Source organism: Ailuropoda melanoleuca, chromosome 10, assembly GCF_002007445.2.
Source record: "Ailuropoda melanoleuca isolate Jingjing chromosome 10, ASM200744v2, whole genome shotgun sequence".
NCBI lineage: Eukaryota > Metazoa > Chordata > Mammalia > Carnivora > Ursidae > Ailuropoda > Ailuropoda melanoleuca.
In genome coordinates this window covers 36,509,808-36,520,378 of record NC_048227.1, presented here as the reverse complement: position 1 = coordinate 36,520,378, position 10,571 = coordinate 36,509,808, and positions in this window count along the sequence as shown.

Below are 10,571 nucleotides of genomic sequence, written 5' to 3'. Positions count from 1 at the left end.
ATCCTTGGCAAAATACAGATTTATTGCACTCAAACTGTAATATTCCAGTCACCTTATGGTTCCCAACTCTTACTACTGAAAAAAGCCAAACCAAACCAAATTACCTTCAGATTGGCAAAAATATTTACAAACCTGCAAAGTATCTTCAGCCTATCTCCTATATACCAGACTCAGTATTTACTGAGTTTTTGCTGTGTGCAGTGCCCACCCCAATAGACATCCTTGCCTGATCTTGTAGGTGCCAGGTAAGGAAGGTCACCTAAGATTCCTTTTACCTTCTTTTTTTTTTTTTAAGATTTTATTTATTTATTTGAGAGAGAGCACAGGCATGAGAGGGAAGGTGGGGGGGGCAGAGGGAGAGGGAAAAACAGACTCCTCACTGAGAGGGAGCCCCACCTGAGGCTTGATTCCAGGACCCTGAGATCATGACCTGAGCTGAAAGCAGACACTTAACCGACTTAACCAACTGAGCCACACAGGCACCCCTCCTTTTACCTTCTTGTCCTTTTGTTGCTTGTTTTCCCAAGTACTCTTCTAAATGGCACTGTCCGCAGATTAGTGGAACCAGTTGCCTGGTGGCTCAGAGAATGGAAGGACCTGGGAATTTATATCAGTCCCACAGCACCCAGTGACCCTACCTGTAAATCATTATCCATGATTGACAGGTATAGGCATAGGAAAGCCCAGCTACTTGACTTGAGGACATCTTTGTGGTGAATTAGCTTTAGGAAAAGCAAATCTAGAGGTGAACTTGGTAAAGACCCAGCTAGATAAACAGAAGGAAATCCTTGCCTTGGAAATCCAATTGAGAAAGAGAGATTCACCTCAGATCATAAGAAGGAAGATTAAAATCTTTATGTTTAGAAGCCCATGGTGGGACAGCTAGAGAGAAACAGAGAACCATGGGAAATAGGTCAGGTCTCCTAAGTAGCTTTAAATCACTTTGTCATTATAAGGACCTGGTAAGGTCTTGCCTAACACAAATGCCTAGATATCACAGCTAGAGATTCTGATTAAAATGGTTTCACATGTGTTTGGGGTATTAGTTTTTAAAAGCTCCTAGGTGATTCAAATATGTGGCTACCAGTGAGAAGGACCATCGATCTACTAAGATCTCAGCTCACCAATACAGAAGGATCCCAAATGTGCGGTTACGTAGGAAAGGCCAACACTAGCCATTGATGGGATTTGCATTCCTCTCTCAACAGTCTTATTTGTATAGCGTGGAAAAAAAGAGAAAAGAAAAGATAGATGGATGGATTAGATCTATAATCAGTCTATCTGGAGCAGATAAAGCAAATTCAGATAAGATTTTAGATGTTTTAACTTGAAAATAATCTTTACACCAAATCTATGATACCTTCAAAAGCTTTTAGATCTTAGTGTTCTAAAGAGAATATAACACTTTATATATATATAATCTAAAACTTTAGGGAACAAATTTATATTTATACTTGCCTTCCCTATACTTAAAAATAAAATCTTTCTCTAAGAAGTGGTTTGGACAGAATTAGGTGATAAGGAACACCTAGGAATGAGAAATTACTTTTTCAGTTTTCACTTAGGAACTCTGTTACTTGATCTAGTGGAAATATTCCTACAAATGTTCCCAAGTAGCAACTGTGTTGCCATGTGACCTGGAGGGACCTCCAGCCCTGGTGCTTCCACCCCGCCAGACTGGAAGGAGTTACTGAAGGTTCTTGGTCTTACCATGAGAAGAAATTCAAAGACAGACACGCAGCCCAGTGGATAAGTAAAGGAGGAAAGTTTGTTAAAGCAAAAAAGTACACACTTTTTTTTTTTAAGATTTTATTTATTTATTCGACAGAGATAGAGACAGCCAGCGAGAGAGGGAACACAAACAGGGGGAGTGGGAGAGGAAGAAGCAGGCTCATAGCGGAGGAGCCTGATGTGGGGCTCAATCCCATAATGCCGGGATCACGCCCTGAGCCGAAGGCAGATGCTTAACCGCTGTGCCACCCAGGCTCCCCAAAAAAGTACTCTTGAGATATCAGGGCAGGCAAGCTCAAGAGAGAGGTAGAGCAGCATCCCCTGGGGGTTGGGTTTCTTATATTCACAGTTGTTAACTAGGGGGCAGGAAGCAGGGTTTTGGCTTTTTCTTCCTAATTTGGTCGGGGGTTCATGTGATGCCATCTGCCATCTTGGCTGGTCTGGTTTGATCCAGCTTCTTGTGGCATGCTGCCAGAGACAGGCCTCTGACCTCTCAGATAGCTGCCCACGACTTCCTCCAGGTATCCTGTCAGAATCTGACTGCCTACTCTAACAACCTGACGTAGAATTAACTTTACAGGATATCGGTCTCTAAAGGGTGTAAATGGATCAGTCCAAGGTTTAACTTTGCTCTTTATTTGCTAATTTTCTTTTTTCTCTTTCTGATGATTCCTTTCTCTGTAATCTCTTAAGAATACTTAAAAGAGACTTTCTATAAAGTCTGAACTCCTGTCCCAGCCAAGGCACCCAATACACTGTGGAGCCTGTTGGCTTCCTCCATAGTGGAGCCTTTTCTCTCCCTTGTCTTAAACTTTGTGACATAGTGAAAAGGCTCAAGGCGTGGATTTTAATCTCAGGATTTTCATTTATAAGTCTTGTGGCTTTTATTTAATACTTGGCCTCTTGATACCACTGTTTCCTCATGGCCAAAGATGGAACTGTGTTTGGATGGTAAATAGATTCCGGTACCAATTCCAACTTGGGGGGAGGGGGTGTTTCCCACACCAACAAGCAATTTTTGGGACACCAGCCTGGATGTCCTACGATTCAAATCAATTCTGACACTACCTACTAGGTTCACCTAGTAGAAGACAGCATTAGATTCCACAGGTTAAGGGTTCAGTCCTGTGAGACTGCCCCCACCCTGGCCCCCACTTCAGATGCTAGTAGCAAATCCAGGTTGTCACCTGTATTTCTGACTTTGTAATCAGAGTTTCTTGAGAACCCCTCCCCTCTAGGGTTTAATTAATTTGCTAGAGTGGCTTACAGAACTCAAACATTTTACATACTAGATTACTGGTTTATTTTTTTTCATGTATGTATGTATGTCTGTGATCTTTGCACCCAGTGTGGGGCTGGAACTCATGACCCCAGGATCAAGAGTCACATGCTCCACTGACTGAGCCAGCCAGGAGCCCTGATTACTGGTTTATTTTAAAAGGATAAAACTCAGGAACAGCCAGAGGAAGAGATGCATAGGGCAAGTCATGGGGAAAGGGTGCAGAGCCTCCATGCTTTCTCTGGGAGCTCCACTCTCCCAGCACCTCTATGTGTTCACCAACCCAGAAGCTCTCTGAACCCCCATCTTTCGGGTTTTTAATGGAGGCTTCATTACATAGGCATGATTGAATAAATCATTGGCAGTTCATGACTGAAGTCAACTTCAACCCCTCTCTCATCCTCAGAGGTCAGGGGGATAAGACTAAAAGTTCCAACCCTCCAAATCATATGGTTGGTTCCCTGGGTAATCACCTTACATTCTTCCAGGACTTTCCAGCAGTTACCTCATGAACGTAACAAAGACCAATCCCAAACATTTTAGGAATTCTGCCAGAAACTGGAACAAAGACCAAATTTACATTTCTTATTATAAATCACAATATTACAGATGGTGTCTAACGACCCTACTGGTTTTCACACTCTAGGCTAGGACTCTTCCCTTGGCACCACCCTCCTGTTAGAAAAATAAATAAATAAATAAATAAAATAGGACATGTATTTCCATGCACAATATGCTCTCATTTCTAGAACAGACTGTTTCTGAATGTGCACGTTTGAAGCAAGGCACGCCTCCTGGGAGGTGTGAAAGGCCTTCATTTTTTTCCAGAGGAGTAGAATGTAGAGTAAAGATCCTGAGGGAGGAGGTGGTAGGGATCTGGCTTACTCACTTGGAGCGGCTTTAAGCAGGCTATTAGCGTTATGAGGTAGTGGGGCCCTGTATTTCACACCACAGGGCACATGGTATATTTCAGAGGACTTTCCCTCTAATATGCTAGTGTAACTCCTTCCAGATTGTATTTTACCACCATGACTTATCTACTTTTCAGGCTGCACTCGGCCTCTCTTCTTCCTTAGCTGTCACTTCAGCCTCAGGTATCAGCAGAGCCAATAGAAGATTCTCATTTAATTTAGTTTTTTTTTTTTCTCTTCTATTTCAGGTAAGAACTAACAGTGGAAATATGAAAAGTTCTTATTTCAAGAAAGCTTAGTCATAAATGGTTCCCCCATCGATGAAAAAACTAAAGCAATAAAACAGTGAAATTACCAAATCTGAAGGCAAGAAAGGCTTCATCTCTAAGAGTCAAATTTCACCACCACTCTAGATTTTTACTCCAAACGGATAGTTTGTAGAAATCACAGCTCTTCAGCCTGCAAATCTAACAACTACGTAAGAGACACCAATACCTAGATTCACACACCTGATCTTGAGATGCCTAATCCTTTTCTCTCGCCAATCCCATCCTGTGGATAACTGGAGTCAGCAGCAGCTGGAAAAAAAATGGCAAGGGTTCGGGTCAAGAATAAATCAGAATAATGTCATTGCAGACTGTTCATCAGCTCTTCAGCACATATCCATTTCCTTGAAGGATGAAAGATTAGAAATCTTAAAGAATGGAGTTTGTTTTATATATATTCTCTTGCCTGTCATTTTTTTTTTAACAAATCAAAATTACAAAACTTTCTTTCTCCAGCTAACAACAGGGAAGTCAAACAATATGTCTACTATATTTATATCCCAGAGTGACAGCAACCAAGTCTGGGTGCATCACTTCATTCCAAAATTAAATGTTATCGAGCACCTGGTATTAGGTACAAAACTGACACTGTGTCCACACTCTGGGAACTGAGATAACTCAGGCAAAAGTTCTGCCTTCATAGGCATCTGTAAGCAGAGCAGCAGTCTCATACACGTCTACCTGTGGGGGACCCAAAGAAAGGATGATAGAATCACTGCCAGAGAAAGATCATGAGAGTTTTTGTTCACTCTTGTACTTCCTGTATAGGTCTAGCAAAAGTTGCATTCTAGAGGTCTCTGTTTAGAATACACAGGAAGAAATAGTATATCTACAGGAACTGGTAAGTTTCAGATAACTCCTCTCTCATTTGGATTTTTTTTCCTGAAAATAAGTACCCATTGATTTGTCTTTTGCAATTAAATATAAAAACCAGACATCTTATTCTGAAGCTTTGAAACATATAAAGTAGCCTCAAACTTACCAGATTTCCAGGCTTGAAGGCTGATGAATGAAAGGAGGACAAATCCTGGATGGCAGGAAAGATCGTTTTGATGGGTGGGTACAGCAAACTAGTGACTTATATTCTTGTACTGGTAGGCAGTATTGAGGACTGCCATACCCTCCTGCAACGCAGAGACCCATAGAGAGCCAATTTTTAGTCCAGGACTCAGATAGCTGTTCAGTCTTTCATATTTTATAATCAGTTTCCCTCAAAATTATTTACTTTGAAACATTTCAAACCTACAGAAAAGTTGGAAGAATACAATTATCACCTTTATTCTGTTCATCTGAATTCAACAATTAAGTGTTCATTTGCTCCTTTTCTCTGTCTACGTAAACCCACACCTGCATTCCAATTACTTAGTAAATGCAAGCCCGCTTCACCCCTAAATACTTCAGCATGTATTTCCTGATATTAAGGGCATTATCCTATATAACCATAATACAATTCAATTATCAAATCTAAGGACAATATTAAATCAATAACATCTAATATATGCTGCATAAATTTTCCCATTGTTTAAAAAATGTCCTATTTATATACACATGTATGTATAAAGATATAGATGCATTTAATATTTGTTCTATATCATATATATATAAGAGATTAAGGATTAGGAGTATGTGTTGTGATACTGATATTTCCCCAGGCTCTAATTAAAGTCCCTAAATTGCACTTCAGTCCTTATTACCTGGAACTCTATCGTGATGTCTTTGTTTTTGTTGTTTCTGATGGCATTACATTTTTGAAGAGGACAGGCTAGTTATCTTGTTCAAGATCTTATCTTCTGATCAAACAACATTTTTGGAAAGAACAACACGTAAGTATTTGTGTTTCTTATTGCATGCTCTCAAGAAGCAAGCTGTCCAAGAGCAAAGCAACGAAATACTGTGAACATTTTTATGTCAAAAATATTAAAGGAGATACAACATCTGCCAGCAGATGTGTTGTGGCAGCAGTAACCTCGACTCCAGTCCAAAACTGTAGTGCGTGGCATCTATCTTGACCGGTACTGACTCGTCTTTCAGTTTGCTTTTAATCCCAGCACTGACTGTGACCCTGTTTTGCCGCCAGAGATTTACTGCTGACTCTCCAGCACAATGTGGAAAGAAGGGAAGGAAAACCTACAGTAAACACTCCTAGAACCAAGTGTGTAGGAAACTTGAACATGCCCCATGTATAAACATGTACAGAAACTACTCCAAAATGCTTCCTCTCGAGGAGACTTCTCTGTAATTTCCACTGATGAAATAGTGCCATCATAGCTGTTTTTCTGGTTGAGATATTTAAAATGATGGGGGCTGTTTTAGGAGAAATGAGGATGATCTTACTGCATTTTAAATAAAATCCAAACTCCTGTAGCCATAGGTCTACACAGGTTTATCTCCATTCCCCATCTATATGGACATTAGTTGTTCTAGCACCATTTATTGAACCTCATTGAACTGGTTTTTACTGAAAACCAGTTGACCAAATAGATGTCAGTTCTGGGGCTCTCAATTCAGCCTGATTACTGGTGTATCCTGCTGCCACTAGCACATTGCCTCGTCTGCCATAGCTTATAATAAGTCTTTTTTAAGAAAAGATTTGTTTTAGAGAGAGCATAGGGGAGGGGCAGAGGGAGAGGGAGAAAATCTCAAGCAGACTCCCTGCTGAGCACAGAGCCCACTGCTAAGGGGCTGCATCCCAGGACCGCCAAGATCATGACCTGAACCAAAACCAAGAGTTGGGTACCTGGGTGTCTCAGTCGGTAAGGGTCTGTCTGCAGCACCAGTGCTGATCTCAGGGTCCTGGGATGAGCCCCATATCAGGCTCCCTGCTCAGTGGGGAGTCTGCTCCTCCCTCTCCCTCGGCCTATCCCCCCCCCTCCATACTCTCTCTCTGAAATAAACTCTTGGAAAAAAAAAAAAGTCGAAGGCTCAATTCACGGAGTGACCCAGGTGCCCCAGTGAGTCCTAAATCAGGTAGTGCAAGTCCTCTAGTTCTGCTCTTCTTTTTCAACAGCTCAATTTTGAAAAATGTAAAACTCTATGTAAACAACTACATAGATTAAGATGTGCTGTCATTTTCATCCCTTTCATTTCAGTGTAGAACACATGCCCACCTCTGTGTTGGTTGACCCCTGTGGTCCAAGGTTCTCTATTTATTGTACCCTTTAGGAAAAATAAATCTGTTGTCTGCAGGCTGAGGAAGAGGCAGGATGTCTGCAACACTCAGCAGAGTCAGGATTTTTCCTGAACAAAAAAAATTCCGATCACTTTCCTGACCTTTGATCTTAGGAAATGTTTCCTTTACTTATTTCTGAAACATTTCCAACTGTGAAATAAAGCCTTATGTTATTTATAATTTTTCTTTCTAGGAAAATAGAGTCCTACGGAGGATCCCTAATTTGTTAACCTGATTGTAAGAACTAATGTTGCAAATTGGAGATTAAGGAAGACTTAACTTTTCTCTGCATAGGAAGGAAGATGGAAGAGAGGCAAAGATGCGAAGTGGGAAGAATAGTCTGGAACCTGAACACTAATGTTAGGATTTGGTAGTGAATGTCAGAGTTTGGAAAAGGGAAGAGACTGCATGGGCATATCTAGGGGAAAAAAAACTTTAGTGGAAACAACAGAGAGTTGGGGCGTCTGGCTGGCTCAGCTGTAGAGCCTGTGACTCTTGATCTCAGGGTTGTGAGTTCAAGCCCTATGTTGGGCACGGAGCCTACTTAAACATATTTAAAGTCCCTTTTATGACGTTGCTTATTTGCGAATATATAATTATTTTCCATCTTTGTAAATGTGGCATAGTTGAGCTTGATGTGTTGGGTTTTTTTAGAATATATATTTTTATTTTTTTAAAGTATGCTCTATGCCCAATGTGGAGCTTGAACTCACGACCCTGAGATCATGAGTGGCATGCTTTACTGACTGAGCTAACCAGGCAACCCTAGAATGTATATATACTTTTAAATGACTATTATACTTCAGAAATTTATCTGTGAACCTCTTAACCACATACATGGCCCTATCACCTGTGCCTGAGAGTAAAATGGGCCCAACCTGGAGATCTACCTGCGAAAGTGCAATTAAAATTAAGGAGAGAGGTTCTGACTGTCTCAGGAATATTAGTTTCCCCTAATGTAGCAGTTTTCCTATTTCTTTCACACCTGTTTCTTCATTTTTTAAAAAGTTTAAGTAATCTCTACACACAACATGCGGCTCAAACTCACGACCCAGAGATCAACAGTTCCGTGCTCCTCCAACTAAGCCAGTCAGGCGCCTCTTTTCTTCTTTAAATAAAGGCAAATGAAAAGTAGAAGTACTCAGTTGCACCCTTGGAATCCACAGAAATCCTGGCTAAGGAAGATCAAGGCAAGATTAGAGATTGCCTACTGATTGGTAGCCTGGTCAAAGTTGTCTATTTCCCTTACTTTAGCAAGGATACTACTCACTTTCACCAGCCATGGGAAGACAAGGATCTGGAGAAGGCTGACTTATGATAACTTTAGATCCTGAAATCTCACAGGTTTTCTTCCCTTCTCTTTGAACTACCTCTCACCTACCTAACGGGAGGGATTCACCGCCTTTCTTTCTGGTCAGCACTCTTTTGGGGTCCCTCATGGACATGTCCGAGGTAGGCAGCTGGTTTCTCCTATGTGTCTTTCCCAATCTGGTTAATTTTCAATGACCAGAAGGGACCCACGACATAACTCCCTGCCTGTGGGACCAAAAGGATCTGGATAGCCGTGCAAACTGTAGAGATTACATACAATTAAGTCCCGGTTGCCTTGAGTGCACCGCTCACTTGCTATCTGGGTTTCCGGTAAAGAAGAAAATACTATCCACAAATCTTCCCTACAGGCCAAACTGAGTAAGTGTGAGGTTCCAAAAAGGTCAAGAAGAACCTTACTGAGCTTTCCAGGACAGGCTTGAATGAGGCTGATTTTAGGGTAAACCCAAAGAAAAGGAACAATGGTAGCACAACCCAAGGAACGAAGACTGAAGGCTCAAATCTTAACCTCTGAATGAGGTAAAGACCATGAGATGAATCTCTTTCCCACATTTATGAAGCGTCATTAGCCCAACTTCAGAGACCAGGACAGGAGTGAGAGCGCACATCAGTGGTTCTCAACAGAGGACGACCTTGCTCACCCCACCCGCTTTCCCACGAGGACAGTTGGCAATGTCTGAAAGCTTTTTGATTATAGCGGCTTGAGGGTGTGTTTGCCTTCTCCTGGCATGTAGCATGCAGACGCCTGGGAAGCGCCAGCCCACAGTGCACCCAAATAGCGTACATACAACGCACGGGAAATGCCTCCACAAGAAAGAATTACCGTGTCAGTGTCAGTGGTGCGAGGTGTAGATCCATGTCCACACTTTATCTACTAGACAACACTAATTACTGACTTACGGATATGGAGTCTGAGGAAAACTGGTGTCAGGCAGAACTCTGAGATTTTGGCCTGGGCAGACGGAAAGATGGAGTTCGCATTAACTAAGGCGGGAGAACTGCCGGGGCAGCACGTTGCACGCAGGTGGGGGGCCAAAAATCCGGAATCCAGTTCCCCGCCGCCGAGCCCTCCTTGAAAGCGGTCCGTACGCGCGGCCTCGGTTGCTGCGTCCCCCGGAGTCCACCGGGTGATGCTGGGGACGCCGGGGTCTCACGCCGGGCGCCTCCCCTCCCGCGCCCTCGCGGCGACCTCGTGTCCGCACGCGGCCTCGCGAAGGCGCGTCTCCAGGGCCGCTCTAAGGGGCGGCGGGGCCGGGGCGACTGGCGCCGGACTTGAGGATCCCGCGGGGCTCCGCGTGCGTCTTTGGCTTCTCTCAGCGCTCAGTGCGTCGCCGGAGGGCTTGGTTCTGGGGAAAGCAGGAAAGGAATAGTCTTCCGGATCTTCCGCGGAAGGGAGGGCGGCAGCCCCCAGGGTGGGTGAGTAGTCGGAGCTTCTCGGTGCGCGATTCTAACGCAGCTACAGCGAGTCGGAGGCTGCGAGAAAACCAAGTAACAAGCGGCGCCCTGGTGACTTAGTGGCTGGGACTTGGCGCTTTTTCGCCACCACGGCTTGGGCTAGATTCTTGGTCTGGTGGCGTTTTGCAACGTCTCCTTTTACGCAGGAATTCTCTTTATCCCCGCGTCCTTGGTGTGTTGCCAAAGACGGGCGCAGAAGGGGCTCCGCGGCGAGTCCTAAAGCTCCGGGGAAGACGGGGAAGTAACGGCGGTGAGCGGGTCGCTTCTCCGACTCGGTGCTGAGCGCCCGGCTCCTCACGCTCGCCCGGAGGCGCTCTTACCTGCGCGCGCTCTCTTTCTTCCCTCGGAGCATCCCTGTTCTGATCGTATCT